The sequence below is a fragment of the Pinus tabuliformis genome, chromosome 3_1 (genome assembly GCF_031772625.1).
Source record: "Pinus tabuliformis cultivar Carrire ecotype Pingquan chromosome 3_1, CPIR1, whole genome shotgun sequence".
NCBI lineage: Eukaryota > Viridiplantae > Streptophyta > Pinopsida > Pinales > Pinaceae > Pinus > Pinus tabuliformis.
The window spans coordinates 836657636-836678201 of NC_142301.1; the positions used below are offsets into that span (position 1 = coordinate 836657636).

The 20566-nt window shown below is 39.7% G+C and overlaps 1 protein-coding gene across 4 annotated transcripts in view; it reads left to right on the forward strand.

Moving 5' to 3' along the window:
* Positions 1–20566, forward strand: part of LOC149190093 (uncharacterized) — a 230443-nt gene that overhangs the window by 94520 nt on the left and 115357 nt on the right. The gene's annotated exons all lie outside the window — the stretch shown is intronic.

Here is a 20566-nt window from a genome sequence, read left to right on the forward strand (position 1 = left end):
TATATCTAAGTTAAAAATTATCACAAAACAACAAAAATGGAGAAAAGAAGCGAGCAAAAACAGACTAAAATATTTTATTTCAGCAAGAGATGATCTACTTTTGAGGTGGAATCCCTAAAGCCCTTTTGAAGTCGAATCCTCAAAGCCCTACTAGTCCCTGTAAGGGATAGTAGTTCTACGTAGTTTTGATAAATAAGATGAAATGAGGTAAAAATTAGCAATCAACCAACCATCTTCTGTGACATTAAAGTCACGAAAAGCTGGTTCTAGGAATAGGTCATGGTTGTGCTCTTTCTTATTTTTTTATTTGATCCTTAGTGATGGGTCTTCCTTGTTTAGAAATAATTGTATATGTGGTCTTGCGTTTGGAGAGATTGATGCCTCTACCTCTACTGTGCTGTTGGGTATCTCTCTTGCTTTTCTATTCAAGGCTGAATTCTCAGGCCCTTGTCTATACCTTGATCCCTTCATGCTTTGCGTGTGGGGCCACAATAAGATTTAAGTAGCATAAGGTTGGGTCTCTTGTGGTGAGATTTTTCCTCGAATATAATAAAACTTGAAAAATTATGGTGGCCATCCTTTGTGCACATAGACGAACTGTAATTGTATTTGTATAAGTTTCCTCACATGGAGAATGAACTTCGATCTAAAGAATGCTGCATATTCCCACACACAGCAACTAATGCTAGAGGATAGAGAACCCTTGGGTTTATACTATTATTAAAAACCTGGGACAGTCCTTTAGTCATCATTGTCTGCAAAACGGACCTTACTGCTAGCACCCTCATTGCTGATCTGATGTTTAATACAATCTTTTTGTTAATACAAACCCTGTTGCATCATCTTCCCTTTCACCCATATGCAAGATTTTAACTCTTCTCAAATTCCCTTTATTACTCATCAAAGTAGCCCTTATCTGTTACTATTCAAATGTGTAACTAGGTTCGGTCTTCATAATGTCTAATGTAATCATGATTTTATGTAAAGGGAAAAAGAAATATTATTATTATTGTTTTATAGCGTGGGTTTCATGCTCAAGATTATTTTATTTATAGGTCAAGCAACCCATTGAGTGGTTCTAGCTTTTGTCATTGAGTCAAGAAGTCAAAGAAGTCATTGTCCTATGCAAAGACCCTATTTGGGCATCTTGTAACAAGTCAAAATAATTTATTTGAGTTAAAATTGTGTCAAAAGACCCTCCAAGATCAAGTCGATCTCATGGAGGCAATTCATACCCCTAGGAAGCCTATATATAACAGGCAGTCAACATCATTTGAAGCATACATCCAAGAGATATGAAGAAGCAAGAGAAGAAATTTGATCCAAAAAAGAAGAAGTGTTAAGGCAAGTGAAGGTCAAGAAGGAAGCTAGAGTCAAAGTTTTTGGGTCTCTCTCTCTCTCTCTCTCATGTGCAACAAAAATTCTGAAGTTGCTAGATCAAAGTTGCAAAAATTGTTGCTAGGGTCGAAGTTGTAGGGGTTGAAGTTGTTGGGGTCGAAGTCGCTAGAGAAGTTGCTAGAAGGTCAAAGTTTGTTGCTGTAAGCTGTGTAAGGAAAGCTATCAATAAGGAAGGTTGACTTGGTATTGGAGAGGTCTTGGTCAAGGGTCATAGGTCTTGGAATTCATCATCTGAACACTCTATAAGTAGAGAAGAATTCTTGTGGGTTTTCTTCTCAAGAGGAGAGGTTTTGGCCTTGACTAGTAGTCTACATTTTGTGTCCTCTTGTCTCTTTGATATTTATTGTTTGGTAGCTGTTTGATGATAAAGAACACAATAATAAAGTGAAAGAAGAAGCTAGCTAATAACAAGTACATCAAATTAAGTAAAAGAACATCACAAGCAATTATCAAAGTAAGAGAAATCACCTTATCTAGCTTCCCTAGATTTCTCAACACATGAATGGTCGCAGATCCAATGAAGTCAAATCTTCAAATTTCTTGGCACACCCTTTGCCTTCCAAGCTTCTCCTAAAGAGCTTTGAGAGATGGTTGTGGAAAGAGTTTAGAAGAAAATTGAAAAATGAATTATCAAACAATTGGCCTTAATGTCAAGTCTCCAAATTTGCACTAAAGTTTTGGATGCCACCCTTGTGGATTATTCCTCATGTTGGGTTCCTTCTATGAAGGCGTATAAAAAGAAATAAAAGAATCAATGGAGTTTTCTTTGGGTCAATGACTATGGTGATCAATGATTTGATAGAGTTTACTGGGAGATGTGTTGTACAATCAATGAATGGAGTGGTACAAGTGTATTAAAATACACACACATTCTCAAGTTTTCTATGCTATATGGGTGATTTGAGCATTGAAAGGAAAAAAATAAGCTTGGAAGGTGTTGTTAATAAACTATATATCTTGGGGAGGCGCTCTAGTTTGAAAGCTTTGACAAGGGTGTAATTTCTAGTTCCTCATCACCACTCTTGCCATGCTGAAAATCAAAACATACTTCGAGGTCCAAATAATTTGGAAAGCCTAGAAATCTATGAATCATTTTTTGCCTTGGAGAGACTTGTCCTTAAGGATTGGTATTTCTTTCAATGACCATTACATCTTAGAGATGCCTTTGTTCGTGTAGGATAGAAATTTTGGTCAAGATTCCATGGTTCTTGACACTTAAGTTTTACATAAAATCGAAGGCCAAGTTATGGCTCAGTAATCTTGATAAATTATTCTTGCAAAGTCCAAAGCCTTATCCTTGATACACTTCTTATTTTGCTAGATTTATAGGCACCTTGACCCTAGTGGAGGGATTGAAAATGGAAAAAGTCTAGGAGATTTACAAATATAAGCTTCATGACAGGGATAAGTGGTTGTGTTGAAGTCTACTATTGGATGATTGATTGAATAAACATTTGAGGCTAAAGTTTAAAGTGAAAACATGGCTTTAAAGTTTACACTCTATGCAACCTATGGAAGTTGTTTTGGAAACTTGAGAAAACTTTCTTTAAATGTTCATTAGTTACGGGAGGCTTGCTTATCAATAAGAGATTTATGTACTTGGAAGTTTAGAGACCTACCTTTGTCTCCACTTCTTTTCCTCTACCTTGACTAGAGGTGCTTTGCTCTTCATGAGAGGCTCTCGGATATAGATCACGGTGTTTGTGTGCCTTGTGTTGGTTGAAGGCCTTCAAGATGATCACCTCTTTCTTCTTGGCCATCTTGTTAGATCGGGGCAATGGATGATAAGTCGATATTTAGACCACTTCCCTGTCCTTATTATAAGCTTCTTGTTCCTTCATACTTTCTCTAGGTCTTGTGTCTCCTCCACTAGAAACATCATATGCTTTCTTTTTTCATGTTTTTTCCTTTTGTTACAAAGTGGGATTACTTTAGGTCTAGCGTGAGGGAGGGTTATCTATTTAATCGAATGTACGCAGGGCTTGCACCTTGTCTCATCCCCTTGCCTAGTACAAGCTGCCTAAGCTCAACGAACCATGAGTATTTGCAAGATATCACAATGACCTTATTAGCATGGGGACCACCATTGGCACAACTTTGTTTTTTATTGCACAATCAATGGAAGTTATGTTTTATCACTCCCCATCATCACAAAACCATTGTTGAGGGCATTGACACAACACCCCACCTTAGGAAGACTTGGTCAACAAAATATTTTGTAGTTCCTTGATCACTAAGATATTCTTGATTTTAAACTTTATGATGGCATAAATTTTGCCATTGAGCTTGTGTGTGGAGAAATATGGCGCTTTAGCATTTCCAATAATGAGATGTTTTTCCCTGTAACACCTGAACATTTCACTTCAAAAAGTAGTTATGTTCCCTTGAAAATCACTTGGAATTATGTAGAATACTAACCTTTTTCATGTGACCCTTAAAAATAGCCCTTGATTTTGCTTCACCTTTGTTGGAAAATGTAACTAGTTTTGGTCTTCATAATTGTCAATGTACTCAAGTCATTACATATATTTTATGTTACAAGAAAAAGAAGAAAGAAAATTATTATTTTTAAGCATGGGTTTCATGCTTCTTTTTGATGGTCATCTAGGGAAATCATGTTCTTCATGCTTCTTGGGTTTGTCATGCCAAAATAATATTTTTCTTGAGTCTATATGATTTGTATAGGACCCTGTTGGGCAAGTTGTAACATGTAAAAGATATTAATTACGAGTCTAGAAATTCCTACAAGCCTCATAGCACAAGTGAGCCCTGACATAGACAAGTCGGCCTAGAAGAGGCTATTCGACCACATGGAAAGTCTATAAATAGAAGTAGCTTCGACCTCATTTAGCACCAGTTCGATCTCTCAAGAATCAAGTTTGGTCTGAAGCTAGAAGCAAGAAGAAAGGAAGAACAAATATCTAGGAAGCAAGGAGAAATCAAGGAAGAGGAGGAAACCTTGTTTTGGGCCTTATTCTCTCACACATGCAAAGGTTAGGGTTTTTGCAACTTCAAGGAAGGCCAAAAATTGCAAGTCCGAATTGCAGGAAAGCCAAATACTCTGATTTAGTCTAGTTTGACTTTGGAGACCTTGGCTTGTTTGAAGGAAAACTTCTTGAAGAATTGACATGTGCCAAGATTAGGGTTTTTGTAGCTACTATAGGGTCAAAGATTACAGGTCGAAGTCACAGGGTTGAGGTTGTTGGAAAATTTAACTACGGTTGGTCTTCATTTAATGTATTTGAGTCATCTTGTAATGTACTTGTCAAAAGAATAAAGAAAATAATTTTTCTTATTATTATTGCGACTTATTAAGGCATGGGTTTCATGCTTGGGTCACCATGTTTTAGGTCAAAGTCCCCATTGAAGACTTCTAGGATTTATTCTGAGTCAATAGAGTCATTGTACTTTTAAAGAGACCCTTCTTGGGCTTTTGAATAATGTAAAAAGGTTAAGTATTGAGTCAAACATGATTTATGTATCCTCCACACCAAGTCGGCCTAAAAGAGATCAAGTCGGCTTAAGGACACTCTTTGACCTCACATGGAGCCTATAAATACAAACACATCGAATTCATTTGGAACACACTCTCTCACAAGAAGTTCAATATCGCTTGTAGCTGGAAAAAGTGTGAAGTTTGTTGCTGGGAAGCCAAAGTAAGTGTGAGTTTGGGGAAGTCTAAGGAGAAGGAAAAAATTGAAGTTTTGGTGCCTCTCTCTCTCTGTTTCGCTCCCTAGATTGGGAGATCGAAGTCTTCCAGTTTTCACTGTTGTCGGAAGCTGCTGCATAGTCAAAGTTGCTAGAAAGGGGTCGAAGATCTGGGAGGTTGACTTGGTGTGGAGGGAAGGTCTGGTCTTTGTCTATGGCGAATAGTCTCAAAAGAATACTATTGAATGGAAGAATTTCTTGACTAGGTTTTCCTCTCAAGGGGGGTTTTGCCTGGGTATAGTGCCTACATTTGATGTCTATTGTTTTATGTGCTGCTGCTTTGGTAATTACTTGATGAACTAAAAGAAAGAAGATATAAAGAATCATAATAACAAGAAACATCCCAAGTAATTATCAAGAATAAGAAAATCTTTTTTCCTTTCATATTTGTCTAAGATGGTATCAAGGCTTTGGTGAAGAAGGAAGAAAAAGGCAGTCTCAAGCACTTGGTTAGGGAATCATTCAAAAGGATTATCTCAGGGAAGGAATCTACTATATTCAAGGAAGACGTCTAAAGCAATCAAGGGAGAGAACAAACTTGAAGGAGCATCAAACTATAGGTCTTGGAAGAAGAGGATTGACCTCATCGTTGAAAAGAACAAGGTACTAGACTTGGTCAAAGGAAAAGTAAAGAAGCCTACAGATGAATCTAGTGATGTTGACAAAGTAAAATTCAGAGAATTAGAATTGGTGGCCATGACTCTAATGGTAGAAGGAATAAATGACAACCTTGTCCCATTCATAGCCAATATCAATCTTGTTTAGGAAATGTATGAAGCTTTGTCAAAGCTATTCACTATTAATAACATTGGTCAAGTAGCAAGTTTGAAGAATGAGCTAAGGATTACAAAGATGACTAAAGAAGAAACTGTGGCCTCCTTCTTTGTGAAGATAACAAGAATCAGGGATGATCTTTTGGCCATTGATGAACTTGTTCCAAACAAAGAACTCATGATCACTGCTCTATTAAGATTGGTACCTAGTTGGGGTGCGTTCGCTGCAGGTCTTAATAGTTGGAAGGAAGCTCTCAGTTTTGAAGAACTATGGATTGCCTGCAGTTAGGAAGAATTAAGGATCTCATTAGTTTCCAATCCTGAAGGAGTATCAAATGCCTACATTGCTCAACATAAAGGAAAGAAATTGAAAGGACCAAGGAAGAAAGTTGACATGTCCAAGGTAGAATGTTATCAATGTTATAAGAAGGGTTACTACAGGGGTGATTGCCTCGACAATCCAAGAAACACGAAGAGAGAAAGAGATCAAGCCAACATTGCTGAAGGAGACCCAAAGAAAGTAAACCCGAAGAATTTGACATAAGGGACTTACACTACTAATTCCTTTGCTTTTAGTCTTAGTTATTCTATTTTGTATTTTTGATATTTAGACTTTATAGGTTTTAACATGTTTAATAGATAAGTATCTCATTTCCTTTCAGTTTTTGGTACTCATTTAGTTTTTATTATATTAATACTAATCACCATTCTCCCTCTATTGTCTTGATTAGGAAAAACATCTGCTATATTCTCAAGGGGTATGAAAGAGAACCGCTCAAGGCAAGTTTTGTCAAGGAACAAAAGTTATGCTTTAAAACATTGATTTCGTTATAATAAATGTTTATTCATTTGACAATCTATTACTAACATCGTTGTGACTATCTATAGTGAATCATATTGATTCTTATTTTGGGTGATTCATCACTCGATAAATCTACCCCACTCTTATTCTTAACTGAATTTATAGAACCCTTGACAGGCTCTCTGGAAAAATCCTAACCTAAGGGTATCCTGACTATGTGTGAAACCCTAGCCTGCTTAGGGTTATTGTGAAATGCTATTTAAAAGTTCTTGTTAATGATGTCATGGGATTTCAGTATGATCATGAAATCTTAACTTGTTAGGGTTGAGTGATGTTAGTTTGAAATCTCGAGCCTTTGAAATTTCAGTATTGTAGGGTTTGCATTGCTATGTTATCGAATCCTAGATCTTTAGGGTTTGGTGGAGCCTATAAGCAAAGCCTTTGTTATGTGTTTAAAGTAAGATCCTAGGAATGAAGCCCTAGGTATATATATGTGTACATTTGGTCAAAACCCTAGCTTGGTCTAGGTCAGGTATATGTCTAATGTATTAATGATGTTTGGCATATGATGTGCTTATGATATACTGATGAATTCCTAGATATATGTGTTGACCTAGTTATTGATGGTCATAAGTCTTAGGATTTGATATAAGTCCTTGTCTGAGATTCTAGGATAATGATATTTGGAAATCTAGGGTTTTGCAGATAAACCCTAGTATTAGTTAAATTCTCTAGTATGTGTGATATAACAATCTGAGATCTATTTTTAATGATTGTTGAGATTGTGAAAATGAAATTCTAGGGTTTCGGAGTTGAACCTTAGTAGAAAACTTTGATGTATGATGACAATATGAGATTTGTGTAAGATTGTTGAAATCTAAGTTTTAGTTGGGATTAATATTTGATTGAAAATCTAGGGTTTGTAACTAACCCTAGTGGAAGTTGGTCATGTTAATGACTAAGTTGTGATTGGTTTTGACTGATTCTTTCGTATAAAATCTAGGATTTGTATGAAACCTTGGAGGAAAATATAACATATAAATTTTGAAAATTGTTAGATGCCTTGTAGATCTATATTTGTTTGAATTGTTTCTACGTTTTGCTATATGTTGTAGTAGGGTATGAAAGAAACATTGAAACCCTAGATGGAATGAAAGTTGTTATGAAGTAGTCTAGTGTTTATGACAAAGTCCCTAGCAAGATGTTGATGAGTATATGTCTCTTGTTTGTAATTAAGTTTGGGTATCTGATATGTATAAAGTTGAAATGCTTCCATGATTATGATATGGCTAACTTCATGCTTCTATAGATTTGGTTGTACTTGCTATCTAAGTTGTGCAGGTACATTATCTTCAAGTTGGAGAAGATGATTGTCAAGTAAAGTTGATATGATAAGCATGATGTATGACTCTGATGTCGTAAAGAAGTAGTAGAACTCCCTAAGTTAAGAAGGACCCTGGATGAAATCTCCTTAGGATAAGAGGATGGTTGAGAATATTCTTTGTACAAGAATGATTAGATCTTCTCTGACTAAGGGGGAGTGACGGATACAATTTTCTACTCCATTTGTCATGCACTATACCAGGACATACAACCGTAAGTCTTAGTGAAGGCCATGCGTGAGAGAAGGAAATTGGAGAATGCATTTTGAGTTGCTGCTGAAAGTAGGAAAGCAGGATCCGATTGAAGAATATGTTGGTGCATATGAAGTAGGAAAGAAAAATGTATGATTGAGGAATCTTCTGTCGAAGATTCGGTGGATAGTCCTACTATGGGTGTTGAAATTTCTAAGTATTACCCTAGAAATTTTGTCTGTATTCTTCTGGTTTATTTCTCCTACTTGTTAATTACACACAAGTTATTTAAACATATAAACATCAAAATAAACGCAATACAATCTCAACCATCTACAGATCAACAACTGAAAGAAATAGCAAACACACAAGTGACACCGTTATTTTTGGACAACTTGTCTATGAAAAAACCCAATGCAAGGAAACCGATGCAACAATTCTGAGTGTTTATTTTATTATGCAGTGTATCCTTGAGTACAATTGGGTGCCAAACTAGCTCACCCGACAGAGAAAAATAACCGGCAGTAATACCTCTCTATTCGGAAGTAGATATTTATAAAATCTGCCCCACAAAACGCTCTTCAACACAACTAAAGCACTGCGTCAGCCCTCTTGGCCTTTGCGTCAACCTCAAAACCCTTTGTGTTAGCCCTCTGAGGCACTGCGTAGCCTCTACGACCTTCTGTGTCATTCTTGCTGCTCTCTGCGTGGATGACGCAGGCCCTCTGGCCTCTGCCTTGTCTCAGCTAGCCTCTGTGTGGCCTGCTTTGGCTTCTGCGTTCGCCTCTCTGCTTCCGGGTTGGTCTCTTGGCACTATCTCTGCCTCTCTGTCTAGTACTCACTGCGTCTCGCTACAAACCGATCACTGATTCGACTTTTCTTAGCAAACCCCACTTTAGAAAATCGAATCACTGATCACTTTGGTGTCTCCTCCAACTGACCCTCAAGCCTCCTCTTATACTTTTCTTGTTGGTCCTTCAACGATCGAGATTACATCTCTAATCAATGACTAAGATTAGATTTGGCTTGATCCATGTCATTTGGAACCTTCCAACCCAGTTTTATATTAATACCCATTAATATTTTGTCTTTCCTAAGTTTAGACTTAGAAACTCCATTAAAAATATTAATTATTTTAATCTCCTAAACCGGGAAGAATCTGCCCAAACCATTTCTGGGTCTTGGAGATCTCATGTGCTTTAGCCTCTTCATCAATTTTCATGGCTAGAGCACATCCAATGCTACCCCAAATCAACACTCCCTCTTAGCGAGGACTATGCTCTTGTACTACTCCACACTGAGCATCACTCTGATTATACGACACCGGTACTTGTGCACTAGGCCTCCCCGCCCAACATCCTCTGCACTGCTGCCCATGGCCTTGCCACTGCCACTGTTACATCCATACGACAACTCCCTCTGCATTCATGCTGCTGTTGGTCCTTTTTCCCAACACTACGTCTACACTGCAACACCCTCTCATCATGCTGCATCGTGCTACTGCTAACTGCTACTGCATTGCAACTCAGTTACTGTGAAGTAAGTAAGTGATCCACCCAACTACTGACATCCTTATCAGGCTAGAAATACTCCCGATGCAGAGGCTCTCTCTGCTGCTATCACGTGCTCCCTCTACTGCCTCTGCGTTACTGCAACAACTCCTTGCCTCTTGCACCACTGCAAACCTCTCTGTGCCATCCTGCACTGTTGCAACCTCCTTTGTGACTTTCGCATTGTTGCAGCCTGCTAGCTCTGCGCTACATGGGACTACTGCACTATAGCACTCTCTACTGTTTCATCCACATCCGTTTCTACCGATATCCGCCAGTCTTGCTACTCTCTTTTCGGGGCTCTCGTAGCAAGGTATAATCCAAGAGTTTAGGTACCTCAAGGATCTTGCCCCTCATCGCCTGTATTCTTCCTGACTACAGCTCGATGTCTCCCGACCTCTCCTCTAGAGGTACATGAGCACTCATGGCACAATCATCATCCTCCTCTACCTCCTTTTCCGCCTTTCTGGTGCTGCCTTGGAGTCAGACGCCTCTCCCTTGTTCTTCTTACTGAGACACTGGTCCGCATAATGACCCAGTTCCCCACAGTTGAAGCATTTAACCTCGGAGAGGTCCTTTTCCTTCCTTTTCTCCTGCTCCCCCACAGATTCTAGAGTTGCATCCTCTTCCTCTTCCTTCTTGATCTAGACTCCTTTGTTGCTACTTCTTGTCTTGCTTAGCGGTGTGATCTCTTCTTGGCGATGAGCCACCCACAATTCTTCCGAATTTGGAAGATTCGCCTTGCCCAGTATGCTCTGGACAAATGTCTCCCACTCCTCTGAGACTGCGTTTAGAGCGGTCCTCACCATGAACTCTTAATCCTGCGTGGCCCCTATGGAAGTCAGTTGGTCCCCGATCTCCCTCAATCTCCCGAGGAAGTGATCTATATGCTCCCCCTTCTGCATTTGGTATGACCGCAACCGATTCTCAAGTAACATCTTCCTCTGCACGAAATTATGCTGGTACAATGTCTTCAAGGCATCCCACATTTCCTTTGCCGTCTCCTTCTCGGCAATATGTTGGACCACTTTATCCTTGACCCCATCAAGGATGATACATTTCGCCTTGGCCATTGCCTCATCGTACTTCTCATTATAGCCAGGTCAACTGGGATAGCCACCGTTCTCAAAGCGAAGGCCTTGATGCGATGTCTATCTAGAATGGACAGGATCCTGGCCTTCTAGACCACAAAGTTGGATGCCCTGTCCAGCCTGTCTTGATCCCTCAGCCCATTCATGGCCATCTCTCTGCTCCTCCTTACGACTCCTCTGAGTCTCTACTTCCCTCTGGAAGTTCTCTCTTCGACTCCCTCAGAGTTGCTACTTCCCGTCTGGAAGTTCTCTGCTAAACTCACGTTGAGTCTCGATTTCCCTCCTGGAAATCTGCCTGCCAACTGTCGAGTCGCTGCACTCTGATCTCGTATGCACTTACAAAACTAATCTGGATTCCTTGGCTAGAAATCCGCCTCGGTGGCTACTCCTTCTACCTTGGTTTTGCCCTGTTAGGTACTGTTTTGCCCACAACACCCCACCAGCGTCACTCCTTGCAAACTGCCTACAATTTCCTAAGCCCCAACAACCGAAGGACTGAGCCTCTAGGCTCTGCGCAATCCTGACACTGGCTGAAATTCTTCCCAAGCCAATTGTGTCAACCCTCTTGGTCTCTACGTGGCTCTTCGTCAGCCTTTTTCTGCCCTTCTCAGCCTCTGCGCTGACCTCTCTTTGGCCCGAATTGATGATGCATTCGCTTTGCGTCAACCCTCCTCTGTCGCTTTCTGCTAGGAACAACTTCTGTCGCTCGGGACAATTGTTTTTGCTGCAAATGCTCTGTTTTAGTTGGTGCCTTCATCTCTCTTGTGATCTGCTACCACGCTCTGATACCATGTTGAAATTTCAAAGTATTACCTATTAGAAATTTTATCTGTATTCTTCTGGTTTATTTCAAATACTTGTTAATTACAAGCAAGTTATTTAAAGATATAAACATCGAAATAAACACAATACAGTCTCAACCATCTATAGATCAACAATTGAAAGAAATAGCAAACACACAAGTGACACAGTTATTTTTGGACAACTCATCCCCGGAAAAACCCAATGCGGGAAAAGCGATGCAACAATTCTGAGGGTTTATTTTATTATGCAGTCTATCCTTGAGTGCAACTGGGTGCCAAAGTGGCTCATCCGATAGAGAAAAATAACCGACAGTAATACCTCTCTATTCGGAAGCAGATATTCAGAAAATCTGCCCCACGAAACCCTCTCCAACACAATTGAAGCACTGCATCAACCCTCTTGGCCTCTGTGTCAGCTTCAAAACCCTCTGCGTTAGCCCTCTGAGGCAATGCGTAGCCTCTACGACCTTCTGCGTCACTCCTGCTGCCCTCTGCGTGGATAACGCAGGCCCTCTAGCCTCTGCACTATCTCAGCTAGCCTCTGTGTGGCCTGCTCTGGCTTCTGCGCTGCCTCTCTGCTTTTGCGTTGGTCTCTCGACACTATCTTTGCCTCTCTATTCAATACTCACTGCCCCTCATTGCAAACTGATCACTGATTCAACTTTTCTTAACAAACCCTACTCTAGAAAATCGAATGACTGATCAATTTTGTGTCTCCTCCAACTAACCCTCAAGCCTCCTGTTATACTTTTCCTGTTGGTCCTTTAACAACCGAGATTACATCTCTAATCAACAACTAAGATTAGATTTGGCTTGATCCATGTCATTTGGAACCTTCCAACCCAGTTTTATATTAATATCCATTAATATTTTATTTTTCCTAAGTTTAGACTTAGGAACTCCATTAAAAATATTAATTATTTTAATATCTCCTAAATTGGGAAGAATCTGCCCAAACCATTTCTGGGTCTTGGAGATCTCATATGCTTTAGCCTCTTCACCAATTTTCATGGCTAGAGCACATCCGATGCTACCCCAAATCAACAATGGGAAGTTAAGAAGCAACATCAAGTCCTCTAGAAGATCTCGAAGGTTGGTATTTTGATTATGCACATATGAAAGTATATTATTGATTGGGGTTGTGTTTGTACAAGTAAATCTCTCGAAGGATTTTGATAACATGTTGGTTACCAATCAGTTTGATTGGGAGAGATTGGTTATCTTTGATCTGCTGGATCTAGGGATATTGAGGCTTTGTGAGTGAAGCATTGCCTGGGAGGACCTCTGGCTGACACTTTGTGTTGATTTCTAGGTCCCGAAGTTGGAAAGGTGGTGTTGATTATAGAGCTCTGTTTTTGGATACACCCCTGGATCTTTGGGTTGGTGGTTAGCAAGTAAGCCTGATGGTAACTAGAGGGTCTGAAAGCTTGAGTCCACCTTATTCCCATTTGGATAGATTGCAATGTTCTAACAAGGTTCCGGTACGAGGGGGCGAGGGAGCAAGGGAGTGAGGATATGCGAGAGTGACCCTTGCAAAAGCTCCCCAACAATTTTTAGGAAACGTGGGGGGACGTCAAGGTCTTAAAAACTTATAAATATAAAATATAATTTATAAATTGAGTCCACTATGACAATTGGGTTTGAATTGAAAAGCTGCAAAGCATGATCATTGATATGAATATCATTATCTAATATCATATAATAATAAATTTAAAATTCTAATTTATAATGATACATCATACATTATGATTAAAGTTTAAACCATATTGATGTTCCACTTTCTACTATGAACATTGAATACTGAACAATGAATATTGACATAAAATTATAAAAGTCAAGTCTGATACACCATACATCAAGAGTCAAAATTTTATAGAGTCAGAATAACATAAGAACATCAACATATCAAAAGATAAACAAGCATAATTTTGCTCAAGCCTCAAGGTAATGCCCCACTAATCTCCACATCTAGCTGTTGCATGAATAAATCAAGATCAACCATATGGTCCATATCACCATCTAAATCTGAATCACTAGCATTCTTAAACATGCTAAGTGGCACACCAACCAACCCCATTTGTCTCTCATCAAGTCTCTCCTCCATATCTACCTGTGCATCATCCTCTGGATCAACATCCCATCGTGTTGCTGGTCCCTTCAAATACTTAGCGGTCTTCCTATCTCAAGATGTAGGGCACTGTGCACATCAACTAACTTCTCCGCTCTTTTAGAGGTAAGTTTGTTCCTCTTGATAGAGTGGATGAAGCTATATGTGGACCAATTCCTCTCTGCTGCAGAGGAACTAGCAATCTGAGACAACAAATGCATAGCTAGATCTTTGAGCTCTGGAGCACCATCCCCATGCATCCTCCACGAACCAATCGGGTCATGTTGGGCTAGATCTATGCAATCTGCTCGAGCACCACGTGTGTTGAAGGGGCCACTAAGAGAGATGCAAACTGAACAAACTGTCTTCGAAATCTTGACCCCTCCTCCTCATTGTACATCTTTGCAATTGCATCTAGGAAGCCATTCTTTACCTCTGGATCATCAATAAGAGGCACCCTCCCAGGTCTCTCAACATACCATTTTGGGTTTAATGCATACGCTGCCATGTGCAAAGGTGTATTCATGCGATCCCACCTACGCTGAATGATGGGTCAAATCTGGGAACTATAGAACTCTAATGAGGGCTCCCTCTGCTGAATAGCTACCTTCACACGACCCAACATGCTATCAAAGGTCTCATAGATTTCTCCAAGACTAGGAGCATTTGAATCAGTGTAACAAATGACCTCCACAATATGGCCCAAGAATGACACCAAATAAGAACAATCTGCCCACCAATCATTGTCCAACACCTGAAGCGTGACCTTCTTCCCTGTGTCTGTCTTTGATTCTGACCACCTTCCCCACTTTGAACTCACAACCAAGGATTGTAGAGGTGCTTGTACCTCTATCATCCTCTCCAATAAGAGAAAATAGCTAGCATATCTAGTATCAGTGGGCTTGAGGAATTCCTTCCTTGTGTGAACCCTGTACATAGCCAAGTAGGTGTGGTGGTTGCAGATAAACATCTGCACATCTCTTGCCGCTGTCACCAAGTTTGATATCCACTGAATCTTGATATCCACTGAATCTTGCCAATGCCCTTTAGTGCATTATTGAGTGCATGCACACAACAAGGAGTCCAAAAAATATGTTGATACCTGTTTTGAATCAATAACCTAACTGATCTACAAACTGTTGTTGCATCTGTCACCTGCACCACACTATCAGGCCCAACATCTTCTATAGCTTCTCAAAGAGCTCAAATTGGAAAAATGCATCCTTGCGCTTTTCAGAACAGGCAACAACTTTAAGAAAGAATGGACCTTCTGAAGATGTCGCTATGATGTTGATTAGTGGGCATTTTCGGATGCTAGTCCATCCATCCATAACAATAGAGCAACCAAACCTCAACCATGTTTGTCTCATTCTCTCTTTCTGCACATTAATTTTGGACACTTGTCTATCTAAAATTGTTGTTCGTAATTTATGTTCTCTGGGTGGTACATATGAAGGCCCTATTTTTGCAATTGCTTGGACCATTTCCTTGTAATAAGGAGAACGAACAACATGGAAGGGAATTCCATTGGTAAAAAGAAATTTGCCAATTGCATCATCTGTGTCATCTCGATCTAGAATGTTGTACATCTCAGACACTGTACCACCCATTGCACAAGAACAAGATGCACTAGTAGAAACCTTTGTCTTTTTTGATGAAGCACTGGATGGAGGAATATTTGTGGATGTATCAACATGTTTGCTAGAAAACAATCCTTTTCTAGTTGCTACCCTTTTTAGCCTCCAAAGTTGCTCTCTTTGAGCTGAATTCAGGGTCTTTGAGGGACACATATTGACTCCTTTACCTGTAATAGCCAAAATGTGTTGCTTCACCCCGGTATAGCTGTCAACAAAGTGATGCCCACAAAAATTGCAGACCTAATCACGTGAGCCACCACCAACTTTTGGATTCTTTTTCGGCAGTCTGGTTGCATAGATTAGAAGTGGTTTTAGAGGATTAAATGTCCCCTTTGCAAATTTTTCCAGCTCTCTTGGTGGGCCTCCAGAATCTACACCGTGCCTATTATGGTATCTTGCTCCCTTGTGACCGCTTTCAACTTATTCTTGTGCATCTTGTGGCTCACTACCACTATAGCTGTTGTCACTGTCACTGTTCCCAGAAGGAGTCTGACTATGACTCATAGTTATAAGTTGCAAGTTGAATGACAAATCAAAATGTAGGTTGCAACCTGTAATGAAAATAATTTTTTTTTAAAAACATTACATAGGCTGACTAATACACAGGCTAGTAGCTACAACGCACACATTGAACACTGAATTTTTTGTTTGTTTGTTTGTTTGTTTTTAATTTTATTTGTTTAAATTTACAAGAAAAAATTAAAATTAAAATTTAATACACAGTCAAAAGTTCTAAAAAATTTAAAAAAATTAAAATTTACAAAAAAATGAAAAAAATAGTCAAGTTTCATTTTTTTGTTTTGAAAAACACAGCCAAAACTGGAAAAAAATTAAAAAACACAACCTAAAAAATTAAAACACAACCAAGACTCAAAACATGGGTCTAAAAAATTAAAAAAATTAAAATTTACAAAAAAAAATGAAAAGAACAGTCAAGTTTCTAATTTTTTTTAGAAACACAGTCAAGTTTAAGAAAAATGAAAAAAAAAATATAAAATGCAACTATAGGACTGAGAATTACAAAAAAAAATGGAAAAAATTTACAAACAGCAGTGTGGGTACTTACCAGAGATGCAACATTCAGCATTTAGGCAGGTGACACTGGACATCGTTCAGCGTTCAGGCAGGTTCAGCGTTCAGGCAGGTTCAACGTTCAGGCAGGTTCAATGTTCAGGTGTTTGAATGCTTGCTTCTGTAGCTGCAACAACGGTGGCTTTCCTTGCTTGTGTTCCAGGGTCCAGGCTCCAGCAGAATGGCGACTAGCTAGCAACAACTTGCAAGCGGACCTAAAAGGCTGAATGGCGATGAACGGTGGACTGTTGCTCGACGGGGAGGAGTGCTGCTTGACGGACAGTGGATTGCTGCTTGACGGGGAGGAACGGTGCTTGACGGGAGGAGTGAGGAGAAAATGGTGTGAAGGCGACATCATGAACTAAGTTTATAAAAAACATAAATGAAACCCTACGTAATAGTATAGCTGCCAAATCAAAATGTTAAATTTTAGTTATATTTGAACGGTGGACTGTTGCTCGACGGGGAGGAGTGCTGCTCGATGGACGGTGGATCGCTGCTCGATGGGGAGGAATGCTACTCAACGGGGGGAGTGAAAGTGCTGCTCGACGGAGAGGAGTGAGGAGCAAATGGTGTGAGGGTGACATCATGAACTAAGTTTATAAAAAACATAAATGAAACTCTATGTAATAGTATAGCTGCCAAATCAAAATGTTAAATTTTAGTTATATTAAAACTTAGTTATACTAAAATTTAACTTAAATTTTAGTTATAAACCAAAAGTTTTTTAAAAATCGGGCCCCTCGCGCCCCCTCGTCCCTGCACGACCCCCCTCGCTCCCCCTCAACCCCCCACGACACCCCTCGTCCCCCTTTTTGGAAACGACTCCTCAGGATAGGGAAACGATCCCCTGGCACGTCCCCATGCGTACCCTGTTTTTTGGGAGCGTGGGGAAATGACCCCTTCTCATCCCCAAGTCCTCGAAGCGCGGGGGAGCTAGGAAACTAGACCCCTAGGGGGTGGGGTGAGTCCCCGTGGAACATTGATAGATTGCCTTGGTTAGGAATCTAGTCTGGGGTATTGTAGTGCCTAAATTGTTGAGAGACCATTGGATAGACTGCCTTGGTCAATAATCTAGTCCATGGCATTGTGGTGCCTAAATTTCTTCATGGTTGATATAGTTGAGATCTTCCTTGTACTTGTATATGATGAATACCTCCCTAGTAAAGAGGGAGTGTTGGAAAATGTAACTAGGTTCAATGTTTATTTAATGTATTTGAGTCATCTTGTAATGTACTTGTCAAAAGAATAAAGAAAAGAATTATTATTATTATTATTGTGACTTATTAAAGCATGGGTTTCATGCTTGGGTCACCATGTTTTAGGTCAAAGTCCCCATTGAGGACTTCTAGGATTTATTCGGAGTCAATAGAGTCATTGTACTTTTAAAGAGACCCTTCTTGGGCTTTTGAATCATGTAAAAAGGTTAAGTATTGAGTCAAATATGATTTATGTATTGTCTACACCAAGTTGGCCTAGAAGAGATCAAGTCGGCTTAAGGGCACTATTCGACCTCACATGGAACCTATAAATACAAGCACATCGAATTCATTTGGAACACACTCTCTCACAAGAAGTTCGATATCTCTTGTAGTTGGAAAAAGTGCGAAGTTTGTTGCCGGGAAGCCAAAGTAAGTGTGAGTTTGGGGAAGTCTAAGGAGAAGGAAAAAAATGAAATTTTGGTGCCTCTCTCTTTGTTTCATTCCCTAGATTGGGAGATTGAAGTCTTCCAAGTTTCACTGTTGCTGGAAGTTGCTGCTTAGTCAAAGTTGCTGGAAAGGGGTCGAAGATCTGGGAGGCTGACTTGGTGTGGAGGGAAGGTCTAGTCTGTGTCTAGGGTGAAGAGTCTCAAATGAATACTATTGAAAGGAAGGGTTTCTTGACTGGGTTTTCACCTCGAGGGGTGTTTTGCCCTGGCATAGTGCCTACATCTGGTGTCTATTGTTTTATGTGTTGCTGCTTTGGTAATTGCTTGATGTACTAAAAGAAAAAAGATATAAAGAATCGTAAGAACAAGAAACATCACAAGTAATTATCAAGAATAAGAAAATCTTTCTGTCTTTCTGATTTTCTAACGAAGTTGGGGGTCAAAGTTGTTGACTTTGTTGATCTTTGGCCTAATTGGAAGAGTTTCTCGGAGGGCTGACTTGGTGCTTGGTGGAGGACGTGGTCTTGGTTTTGTCATTTGAAGCAGATTCTATAAGAAGAGAGGAGATTCTTTCCGGGTTTTCCTCTTGGAGGGGTTTTTCCCTGGCATGGAGCCTAATATTTGTGTCCATTGGCTTTATTGTTTTTTCTCTTGATAATTGTTTGATGAAAATTATCTAATAAAGAAATACAAGAAGATAAATAAAGTTCACAGGCAATTATTAAGGTTAAGGAGACATCGAATTAATAGCTGCCCTGCCCTACTGCATTCTCCAACAACTTAATGGACAAGCAACTGAATAAAAAACTTTTCCATAAAACATTTATATTTTAATAGACTTAGGTTACAATTTTTTTTCTCTCCGCTTACATTGACATTTGACTTATTTCCATTTCCATCTTTGATGGCAATGACTTATATTCTAACACTGACAACATTGACATTTACCAGTTACTATTTTACTTTTGCAGGACTGTCATTTCTCTGCATATCAACATTTTTTCTTGCTGAATCACCCTTTCTAAAATGATGGCTATTTTCTGCCTTGTCTGTGCTTTTTATCTGGAGTTTTTTCAGGCCCACAATGATTGCCCTTGGGCAGGGTGACTTTTGCTTCCCTCTGAACCTGAAACCCAATAACGACAGTGACAGTATTTATCTCTATCAGTGACTAAGCTACATTAGCAGGACTGTCATTCCTTAGAGTACTGGCTTTTTTTTTTTCTTGTTGAAACGTACTTTCTGAAATGATGGCAGGTTTCTGCAGTGTATGTGATTTTTGACTGGCATTTTCTCAAGCCAGCAATAACTGTCCCTGGGCAGAATGTTGTTTGTTTCCCTTTGAACCTCAAACGGTACCACAACAATGCCTAAGCATCTGTGCATTCTCTCATAAGTGATCCTGATTTGATGGGTGCACTCCATGTTCAGTCAGCAGGCCCTTTCACTTCTCAGGCTCTTGGTTAACAAAAACAAAACTGCTTTTTCATTAGAATAGAAAAGAGAGTTATAGATTTAACTTCTATCGATACCTTTTGGGCACTAAACACGAAGATGGGACTAACAGTAAGTATACACTATCTTAATATAACTTATACAATCTCAGTTCCCTTGATTTCCGAGGGTTGTTTGTCTGCTGTAAAAAGGATCATTCTTCAATCTATCCTGCTGGTTTCCTTTCTTAGCTGTGTTACTGTTCATCTCTACAGGGCTGAAACTGTTTGATCCAATGTGAACATTGCTCCCATTTTCACTGAAAAATATGGCGTCTTTCTTCATAGGCACCCTTAGGAGGGGTGCCCATTTTTACCTTTTACTTCTAGCCCTCCCACCGTTTTTCCTTGAAGGAATACAAGGGAAAGGAGCCAATATGGTCTGCTCCACGGTAGCCACTTCCCTCTGCAATGTTTTTGTTTCCATGTGGTTTTTTACCTCCGAGTTCCACATCCTTGGTGGTGACTGCCATTTTTATCAGATGATGATGCTCCTCAGCACATTTGCGCAAAGTGTGTTTGTGATTCGGCTTTTGAAGCTTCCTTCCAAGAGGATTTTTGGAATACTTTACAGTCATCAAACTTCGATTTGGGCAGGAAGTTGCCCAGGTGACCATACTTGAGGTACAATATGCTTGTAGAAGCTACCTGGTCATGATATGGTTTTTGCTTTGAGGCCATGCCTGCCACCTTGATCAAGATATCTTCAGGCAGGCTGTTTGCAAAGCACATTTCTAGATACCTGGCATGGGGTGTGAACTTGATATGTGTGCTGGTAGTTTCTAGAGAGCAGAAATGGAACTCCCATAGGGGTTTATAATAGAAGCCAGAGAGTGACTCTTGGAAACACATGCAGTTTTGCTTCTTATCTGATGCAGTATTGGGTTTTAAGTTGCTGCAAGTCAGTATTT